The 11472-nt window shown below is 30.5% G+C and overlaps 1 long non-coding RNA gene across 1 annotated transcript; it reads right to left on the reverse strand.

Annotated features, from left to right (window-relative positions):
* Positions 1 to 1571: 1571 nt before the first annotated feature.
* On the reverse strand, positions 1572 to 8255 carry LOC146995708 (uncharacterized). Its single transcript, XR_015042835.1, has 3 exons — positions 7802 to 8255; positions 5577 to 5666; positions 1572 to 1713 (listed from the first exon to the last, which is right to left on the reverse strand). It is a non-coding gene; the product is annotated as an uncharacterized LOC146995708 (long non-coding RNA).
* Positions 8256 to 11472: the final 3217 nt, after the last annotated feature.

The raw sequence follows: 11472 nt of genomic DNA on the forward strand, positions 1-11472 counted from the left end.
AGTTGTAAAAGTTTGACATTATGTTAACAATTCTTTATATCATTCAAAAGGTAACTCAAGAAGCTCTTCTAAAATTCTATCTTTCTGCTCACACAATTAAAAAAAAAAATCTGAAAGGCCTCAGATTTTAGCAGTCACTCAAAGAGGCTAAAAGTTTATGAATGCATAGATTATTAATACAGATGGGGCAGTGGAAATAGCAAAACATTTTATAAGATACTGACACCAGAAAGTTATATATCTTCTATATATTTGAAAAATGAAGAAATATATCATGTAATTATGTAGAAATATTAAAATGTTTTCAATTAGATATATCATGAATTAAATGCATTTTAAATCAATCAGATAAAAATTAAAAAAAGCATTGTTAAGAACTGTGTGTAATGCTTTTAAATAGCTTGGCTTGTTAGTCAATAATATATTAGATTTTAAAGGCAAATATGTTAAATTTTGCCAAATGGCAAGACTTGAATGAAAAGCGAAACAAGTTTACGACTGACGATATGAAGTCACATTTCAAAACTAATAGCCCTTTTAGATTAAAAAAAAAAAAAAGTTCTGAAAATAATTTGCAATGGTTCATTGGTATTATTTTACGCAAAATTCAGTAAAATGAAATTTACCCGTTAAAATCAGCACCAAATTAAACTTTGTAAATTCTAACGCATGTTAAAGGTTGTCTCATCCACAATTTTATTACTAACCATTCATTTCAGAGCAAAATAAAACAGTAATTGCCATTTATATGACAATCAATATCAAAAATTTAAATCTGCATTTTACGCAACATAGAAAAACTTCAAAAGATCTACTGTTTACCATGCAATTAAGGCATTTTATTCTGCTATCAACTCTACCAATTATTAATTCCATTAAGCATATTCAGTTTACTCTTTCTGCTCAATATATGCAATGTAAAATTTTCCATAAATTTATTAATTCATTTTATTTTGAGGTGAGCTTTTATTCAACTCTCAATGTCAACGAGAATGTTTAGTTCATTTTTTATTCGGTCTCAAAAGAGAAATCAAAATACGCGGATTTATGTACGTGTATTTATGAATCAAAATACATGAGAAATCACAGTGAGAAAAGTACTGCTACCTTAAACTGTGATTATATATAAGAAATGCAGTGAATTATAGTTAAAAAATAGTGAAAATATTTATATTTCTGAACTATTTCATATATAACATTTTCAGTTTCGCATATGTGGCAATTTAAGAACTTTTTTACGTATACCAATTTTTTGAAATATCTGCAAATTTTTGTATCTTCAAGGAAAGCTTATTCTTTCACCTTTAGTATATAAGTAATAGTAATTTACCAGATAAAATTACTTAATGGGGAATACAGAAAAATATCTAACCACTTACCTTTGTGACTTCATCTGCAAAGAGACTAAAAAAGTAGTTCAGCTAAATCTGCTATAATAAATATTTATAATAATGCTAAATTATGCAACATCTATTAATATGACAAATTTTTGTAAAGCTATTTATTTGGATGAAAAATAAACACATTCAGAAATTTATGGCACTATATTATGATTAACAGAGGAAAAACACTTTTCAAAATTCAAAATAGTTTTTATTAATCCAATTTATCACATTTTATTTGAATTCATGAAAAACAATCTTATATCCATGTATTCTTATGTATATAAGAACTCTTGATAAATTGGATCTCTGTCATTGCCTTTCACAGCACCTAAAATAAAAAAACACTCACAATTACTATATGTGAATATAATTCATAATTAAATTTAAACAAATGACTATTAGAATGCAAATTAAAGGAAGCATTTAAAATATTTTAACATTTAGTACCTATAAACAGAGTAGCAATTATTTGATTTTTCGATTATAGTAAAATAAACATGGGGGATGCCTTTTAAAATTTTTTATGTCAGAAAATAAACTCAAACCACCAGCTGAACGTATGAGCAGTTTTATCAATCAGCCACTGGTAGGTAACCTGGATACTGAATCAACATGTAAAGTTGCCAAGATAAAGAAAGAAACAAAATTATGATAATCACATCTTACCTATTCATAAAACTATTTTAAATTTAATGTTTAGGCAAGTCCAAAAAGAGTGAGAATGAATTTATTTTGCAATACAAAGTAAAGTCTTGCAGGAGCAAAAAAAACTTGTCTCGTAAGATTGGCAAGTAAAAAAATAATTAACTGCATCTGGTAACATTTATCTGACAACACATAAGTAATTGTTAACTACGTGCAGAAAATAAAATCTGATCAGGGGCATAGCTAGAAGGGGGCAAGGGGGCATCTGTCCCCGGGTGCAGAATCCAAGGGGCGCCAAACTGATGTTAGAACATTTTAGAATTAAATGTTTTCCATCCTTGGCAAGCAGTAGGGGGTGCGAAATCTTCAGTTGTCCCTGAGTGCTGAAAACCCTAGCTATGACTCTGAATCTGATCATGTTAATGCAATTTTAAACTTTTGAATTTAACCACAGAAATTTACCAAAGAAGTACTTGTAACAGTAGTAAATGAAGATGTGGCTAATCTTTACTGTATGGTACACCTTGGTTTCTGTCTGAAAAAGAATCGCAAAGTGGTATTGGTTGTTTGTGAAATGTGGAAGCCCATTGCGTCAAATAAGTTTTTCGGTAACCCTAATGTTGATAATGTTGGCAAAAGTAGCCTTTGGGGGGGGGAATTTTTTTTTTTTTTTTGTCAATAAAAAGGAGTTATTTCTGCAAATATTGCCAACATGCTGTGATAAATTTAGTTTTGGGCTACTTTTTTTAATAGTAAACCTTTTGTACGGTCCCAGGTTTTTGGTTCTTACCATTCTTTTCAATTGCTGTGTTTGGTTGCAGGGAAGTGGTATGGTCTTGTATTTTGAACATGCTATTTATTATTTTGGTGTGGGTACCATCGTTTGAGTACGTCTGAGGTGACTAAAAGACGAAAAATTTAATTGAATTGCTTACCTGGAGGATGGTGGTGGGAAGCCTAAACATATGCATGTGAAAAAAAAGGTATGTTAAAAAAATGACGTTTTATTTATTTTTTTGTCTCTGTGTGTTAATTTTTGTTAGAAGATTTGTTGTTTAATGTTTTTATGTTAGGAAATACGGTTAAAAGTCGTTAATTCGGACACCCATAATCCGGACCTCAAAGCTAAAAACTGTAAAACGCCTGTGCGAATGTGCCTTACGCGTGCGCGTAAGACCTTGACTACTGCACATATGCGTGTGCGCAAGTGCAGAATACGTTTTCGCCTGCGCGTTTAATGTATAACGGATGGTGTAAGCTAAAATTATCTAATTATCTATTTCAGTTAATGTTAATGATTGAGTTATTCCTTAATCTTCAAATTGGATCCCGCTTATTATTTTTTGCAGACTGTAAGAGCAATTTTATAAAAGTAAACTTGAACTTTCGATAATGTCAAATAGAATTTCCGATGCTGGAACTTCCAAAGGATCTACAAAATGAAAGTATGTTTCAATGTCCAACAAACAAAAAGTGGAATTGCTGCAAAAAATGGATAAAGACATGAAGAATGTGACAGAGAGGTTAGTGGAAACGAAAAAATTTCGATTGATAAGTTAGTCGGTATTCTCGGCACAGCAATTAACGGGACTTGAACAGCGGAACTTTGTAACTGAACAAGAAATTATGTCTGTTTATAGAATTAAAGAGAAAGTATTATCACATAAAACGAAGCAACTTAAACAACTTACATTGAAAGAAATGTTTAATAAAGTAAACAAATAAATATTAAGCTTTTTTTTTTTTTTTGTAAATTTTGATACCCTTTAGATCATAATTGTTCTTTATTTCATAAATTACGGTTTCATATTTTTAATTTTAGAATTTCTGCATGCCATCTTATGAGATTTAAACTGATGATCTATAATCCGGAAAAATCGATAATCCAGAATCGCCGAAGTCCCGATGAGTCCGGATTAACGACTTTTGACTGTATGTATTTTTGGTAACTTATTCCTCTCTGTTTGTGTATTTTTGGTTGTCTGTGTGTTAAGACAATGGCAAATTTTTTCTGGTAACTATGATATTTTTAACTTTCTGATTTTCTTAAAGTGAAAATAGATCAATGTGCACATGGACAAAATTAAGGCAGTGCACAATGCCCAGTTTGTGCAGTTCTTTGTTTTAATAGGTCGATGTGTACATGGACACAGAGTTTGTGTATGTCTTTGACTTCTTATTTTGGTTTTGTGTAGCGGCCACCTTGAAATTGGTGCCGATCCTCTCAGGTGACGATCTTGATATAAAAAAAAGAAACGATTCGCCAAGGGTTACAGTAGAGTAAATTTTTACCAAAGATGTTCTACCATAATCACCATTTCAGTGGTTTAAACACTAGTGGAGCAGTATGCAGAGATGAAGATTTGAGTTTTGTTTACACAGCATGATGGTTTAGGCACTCCAGCCATTACAGTGAACAAAATTATAATAAACACAGCCACAATAATTGTCTATAAATATTGATGTATAACACTGCATTAACTAATATATTTCTTATGCTAGTATATACAGAATCCTTAATCGAAGGGAAAATCAGAAAAATGTGCATGCATTTTCCTTTAACTGAAACATGGATTTGACCATACAAATCTCAGTCTTACGGGACATGCCACACTATGCAGATAGACAGTAAAAAGTGCTTGTGTTGTTTTTATTTGTTAGAGGTATGAAATAAATATACTTCTAGATTTTAATTTTTTCTTTTCTTGTTTTACATTTGGATTACCTATCAAAAAGTAAGGAATTTTGATATTATTACAATATCAGAGTTAAAATAACAATTATTGGACATGTTATAGTAATGAAAATTTTAAATTAGGTTAAAAAGTAACCGTTAATGTGGCATATTTTTGAATTAAACTCTATCGACATTAAAAACAACAAAACGTCCCTCTTTATTTAAGGACTTTAATTAACTAATTTTAAATACGGAACTATGAATGAATTTTTCCCCTGGTATGTTATAATAACTGAAGCAAAATTACTCTGATACAGTCAAAATTCCTAAATGCAAGTACATAAAATTTACTTTAGCAATTTAAAGAGATGAGACACACTGAACACATGAATAAATTTCTATCAAAGAATAATTTATTAAATTTGGCCCGTTCCATAGTAAACTTTAACCATTAGATTACATTATTACACCATGTTATCAGTTTGAAAAGCAAGTCATATGCCAGATCTTGGATGTAAAAGAAATGCACAAAATAATATACAGATTATTGAAAAATGATGTATACCAATGTTTATAAATATGATTAAATGTAACAGAAAATTTACTGTCACAACCACATTTTTAAGTGAAATGTATTATTTTAACATTTTACAATATTTAAGGTATGGCATTAAATGCAACATTATGTGCCTGGATATAAGTTAGTAAATTAAAAATAATAATAATAATAATCAAAGAATGAATGTCATGAAAAATTTCAAAAACAAGCAGAATTTAATTTAGAAGACCTTTAGATACTTATGATAAATAAATTTGAGAATTCTTCACCCAAAATTAAATTATAATTAACTAAAACCAGTTTGACTGACCTTCTACAAAATCCTTCAGCTGCAATTTTTTCTAGCTTGAAAACCAAATTCTTCTCCACATGGTAATAACATCTTAACCAGTTGAAATTCCTGCAGAAAGTTTGATAACACAGTAATAGAATTAATAGAATAGAAAAATTAACACAAAAGTATAGAACATCATTTAAACTTAACATTATTACAAATTTTGGTGCTTTCTGACTATCTGCAAAGCTGTGAAAATTGGCAAAATGGTTAGTTTATGGTTCATATCTACTGCTCTGTCCACAAGTAGTAATTCAAATAAGCACTTTATAAGAAACAAGAAATTTTAGGATGCACACACACACAAAAATATATACATTGGGTCAATATTCACATATTTTTCATCCAATGGAATACTATTCAGAAATAAAGATTAAATATAAAGCATCTAAATACATGTGTGTGGTATGCATATTCATAGTTTGCTATTATCGTGTGCATACATTTGCTGTTTTAGCATAAGTGGAAGCTGTGAAGCTTTGAGGGCAGATGATAAGAAAGTATCAGAATTTTTCATGTATAAGAAAAGATTGCCCTGACAATAGTATCTCAATTGTTTAGCACTGACATTTACATAGCGCATTAGAAATATATAGTAATATATGTATAACAAAAAGATAATTGCTTATTATTAATTCATTTTTTTAAATGCCAAACTTTAACAATTCTTTCACATATAATTAAACAGAATTCTTTCACATGAACATCTAAAATCCATTTTTAACTAAAGAATAAATAATAAAACCATGTAAATTTCTTATCAAACCCATCATTTCCGAAATGTCTACTTCTGAAAGTTCCCAGCATTTCTCAATAACTCCCAGCATTTCTCAATATATTATTAAATTACTAAACTAAGCATCAATGATCGTCATGTTCACTAATGTGGCAATATCTTTCACACTTCTTTGTTACCACACGTAACAAGTAGGCTTCAATAAATCTTTAACTGTTACATGCTACTTTTGTCTAAAATTTGTACAAATAATAAAATTAAATGAGCGCTTTATAATATGCTCAAAGAAATAATTTTGTATGAAAATTTGTATGTTATATATTGGCCTGATTAATGATTCAGGAAATAATTCGGGTTTTCAAAGTGCTTCCAATAATTCAAATTTCAGCTTGTGTCAAAATAAAATCTATAACACAAAGATAAGCAAATTTCCTTATGAACAATGCATTTTAACATTATTCAATCACTGGCAATCACACAGTACTGATTGCTTCAATAAACATTACTGTAACTGTGTTATTTAAAAGACTGTAATGTTTTAATTATTTCCTTAATTAAAACATTACAGTCTTTTCCTCCTTCTAACACCAAAAGAAAACCCAGATAAATATAAAAATATCAGTAAAAATAAATTATTATTGAATGACACTTTACATTAATTACACTTATGCATATATTATTTTATTATAAATTATTTCAAAATCAAAGAAGAGAAGGGGGAGAAACTTTAATATTACATTTCTAAAATGATATAAACATTAATCATTTAGTACAGTTTGTTATTTCAGGCAAAAAGAATTCACTTTTCTGGATAGCATTTATATTTCCATCTCACTTTCAATGAAACATTAAGAGAAATGCATATAATTTAAACACCAGTTTATTTTATTTATCAGACAGATTATGTCAACTCGAAAAAACCTATCAGTAAAATTCGGTAGTAATAATTCTGAATGTTAGGCAACTTGCAAGATTCAACAAAAATTATCAATACTTTTATTATAATGACAATACTACAGTAACATGAACATAAAATTAAACTGCATATAACTATAAAATAAGCCAGCATATAATAATGGTACATTGGTTTCTAAAACAATGGGCTCGATGAAAAAATACATGTATTATGGTAGCTATTCATATTCTTCAGCTTTCCTAATATTCTCATGTTCACTTTACATAACTAAAGTATCTAAAATACAATAAAAATGCAAACAATATTTATGAGAAAATGTTAAAAGCAATCATAAGCATTTGATTGAATGACCATATTTTGTCTTCCTGCAAGTCGAATCTTAAAATGATATGCAGTTTGAAAAATGCTTAATCCTTTTATAAAATATTCAAAAACGATTAAAAAAAGGTACTGTTCTGTTATCAGGACCGGGTTCAGAATTGTATTTATGTACGCTTGTATATTTGTATGTTTGTGTGTCTACATATACACATCTATGCACATACTTACGAACACAGGTTCATACATTTCCGATTCTGGTCCCAATAACAGAACAGTACCCCCCAAAAAACTTGAATTACAAACTAGATTAAGATAATGTTTCAACCATACATATTTTGGACAAAACAATGCAAACTCTTATTTTTATACAATTGTTCAAACTATTTAACATAAATTTATTGCTGCAATAAAATAATAAGCAATCTGATCACACATATTATTTTGAAACTGAATGCATAAACTAGACTAAAAAAAATTCAGTCATAAACATTTGGATAGCAGGGCAAATTAGATATTTGAAAAGACAGCAAGCCATTGAGATACACGTAATTCACGACAGTATGGTAACAATTCATAAAGCTGTGAAACATTTAACTGTCAAAATGACATAAATAACATAAATTCGAAAAGCAAAAAAAGTAAACATACAAGTATTGCAACTGAACTTACCTTTCATGCAACAAAAAATATCCATACAAGTTAACCTCATGGCGCAGCCATTTTGGATTTCGTTTCAAATCAGACAGATGTTTACGGATTTGCGTAAGAATACGAGGAACTAGTAGTTTGCCGGATACAATGTGCAATGACGCGAAAGAATATAGTTCTGTAGAACTTCCTACATTATTCCGTAATAAACAGTACTATTTCTTAATTTTTTCTTTATCTAATTAATTAATTAATAGGGAAATAGTTAAATAATGCCGAATTTATTTTTAATGAAATGTAAAATTTTGCATGTATGGGACGACCACCTTCCATCCAATATTTCTGAGAATATAAACAAATTTTGGAATCTGAGAGTATCAGTAAATAAATATATAGAATATCGCCTCTCAAACGACCACTTCTGAAAGTGACCAATAGTTCTGAGATTATAAATAAATATTGATATTAAGCATTATTTCTATAAGACGACCATCTCTATATAAGACCAAAATTTCTAGAATCTTGGATAGTCATCAAAGATGTATCTTTACTGCGAAATTATCGCACGACTGTAATTCGATATCAATAACAGATCGCGCGATTGAAAAACATTTTCTGTCCTGTAATTAGAGGCAAAAAAAAATTCCTTATGAGGTATTTCTCCCGCTTTCCTAGCGTGCCTTCGTGGTGTAATAGTTCTGCACGCTGGGCCGGTATTTCAGAGGTCCGTGGTTCGATTCACGGCGCAGGCGGTTGCTAATTTTTCATCTCTACGGCTTCCCAAAAAAATCCTAATGTCTCTACAGTGGCGCCCGAACTAAAAAGGTGTTGGATGAGGTATATCCACACCCAGGATTTAGTGATTGGATCCCCTTAAAAAAAAGTCGGCCTTTAAAAAGAGAAGTAATATAAGGTATTTCTCCCGCTTTCCTAGCGTGTCTTCGGCCCACCAGCGGCCGAGCGGTAAAGTCGCTGAACCCTGGTAGTGCGATCCGAGGTTCGAATCCCGCGAACGGGCTGGCTGCATGGGTGTTTTCGTGGTTTTCCCCACGTGTAACGTGTATACGAGCCAGTTTCCCTTAGAAAGTCTTCCACGAAGACATCCCTCCCCTTAGGCAGATAGCCCTAGTGTGCTTTGCCATAATTAAATACACCACCACCACACCTAGCGTGTCTTCGTGGTGTAGTGGTTCTGCACACTGGGCCGGTATTCCAGAGGTCCGTCCTTCGATTTCCGGCGAAGGCAGTTACTAATTTTTCATGTTTCCTGCTTCCAAAAAAATACCTAATGTCTCTATACCCAAATTTTTTTAAAAATACGTTTCCGTAATTAAATATATATATATATAATTTTACCTATATTTGTAGTAGGGTTTGTAATCTGTAAGTAATTATACATGTAATTTATACATTTTTTATAAAAAAATATATGTTATTTAGAATTTTGCAAATATTCTAGAAAATGCTAATCCATTGAAAAAAATCTTTTCCATGACTAAATAAATTTTTAAAAACGTCAGAAAAAATAGCAGTTAAAATTAATAACAAAATAACAAGAATAAATCATCAATCATATCAATATTTTTAATGTACAGCATTTAGAAACAACTTAGTAAAATACATATGAAAAATTAAATAATGTGCAAGTTTCAGATGTGCAATGTCAAAAAATTAAAACTGGTAAATTTGAGAACAAATATCCTCAAAATGTTTGACAACGAAAGTCCTCCGGACAATGCAGAATGAATGTCCTCAGGATGTGAAATTGGTGAACTCCTCAGGACATCTGAGAATCAACATCTTCAGGACATCCTGTCATATCCCGGGACATAGCGACTTAAATAAGACATCCTCAGGATGTTAAATTACGATCTCCTCAGGACATCTGAGAATCAACATCCTTAGGACATCCTAAGTATGTCCCTGGATATTGCGACTTAAATAGGACATCCTGAGGATGTTTTGTGCTATGGGGGGTATATCTCAATGTTCTTAATTTCATGTTTTGATGAGTAATTTGTAAATTTTGAAATTTTATGTTTTAAATTGTAATGTATTTCCCTCATTTTAATTTGCAGTGTATAAAAATGTAATACATTAGACATGCATTAAAGAATATGCAGTACATAATTGAAACTATGCACATCCTAAATTCAACATTTACATTAAATTGCTTTGAGTTAAAAAATTTATTTAAGTAGTTTCAACTGTACCGATCTCAATGACAATTTCCGATAGTTTTTAGAATCTCCTGTATAAAACAATTTAAATTCCTATATAATTTTCGGTTAAACTAAATTCTTGTAAATAATATAATGCATGATTTATAATTAGTTATCAGATTTTTTAATTTGGTCTACTTTTAGATATTACATCAGTTTTCTGTATTTTTATTCAGATCTAAAAAGTGCTTGGTTTGGGTTTTATGTAATTACGGCAAAGCTTCGAGGGCTATCTGCCTTAAGTGAGAGTTGCCTTCGTGGAGGACATTCTAAGGGAAACTAGCTCGTATACACGTAACACATGGAGAAAACCATGAAAACGTCCATGCAGCAAGCCCGTTCGCGGGATTCCAACCTTGGACCGAACTTCCAGTGTTCAGCGATTTTTCCGCTCGGCCGCTGGTGGGATCGATTTAAAAAGGGTATAAATAGGAACCTGTGCTGCAATTTTTTTTCACTGCATCTGTTAATATATTTATAATTATATTTAAAACAGATTTTGTGTGCCTTAAACTTCTATGCTTCTGGAAGTTAGCAATGATATGTTGGTAATGACGCCCATGCGTCTAGCTCGTTCGCGGGATTCGAACCTCGGACCGCACTACCAGTATTCGTAGATTTTACGGCTCGGCCACTAGTGGGATCGACTTAAAAATGGCATAAATAGGAATATGTACTGCAATTTCCTTTCAATGCATATGTTAATATATATATGTGTGTGTGTGTATATATGTTTGTGTGTGTGGAAGATGATATGTTTTATGATTTAAATTTTAGTTATTTAATTCTTTTTATTTTCCTTCCTATTACTTTTGTTAAAAATTTGTTATATTTTTACTCACTAGTAAATCGTCTTTTAATGGATCAAACCAAAGTTTTCTGCTTATTAGTATCTACGATACATAGTATATTTGTAGCTACGTGATAAGTATGATTCATGAATAAATTAAATTATTAATATAATCATGGGTTGCTAAAAATTAAATTTTTTTTGAATTATTATTGAATAATTTTAAAATTATCATTTTC

Source organism: Stegodyphus dumicola, chromosome 8, assembly GCF_044657685.1.
Source record: "Stegodyphus dumicola isolate Sdum_Otavi_A_Nest chromosome 8, ASM4465768v1".
Classification (NCBI taxonomy): Eukaryota; Metazoa; Arthropoda; class Arachnida; order Araneae; family Eresidae; genus Stegodyphus; species Stegodyphus dumicola.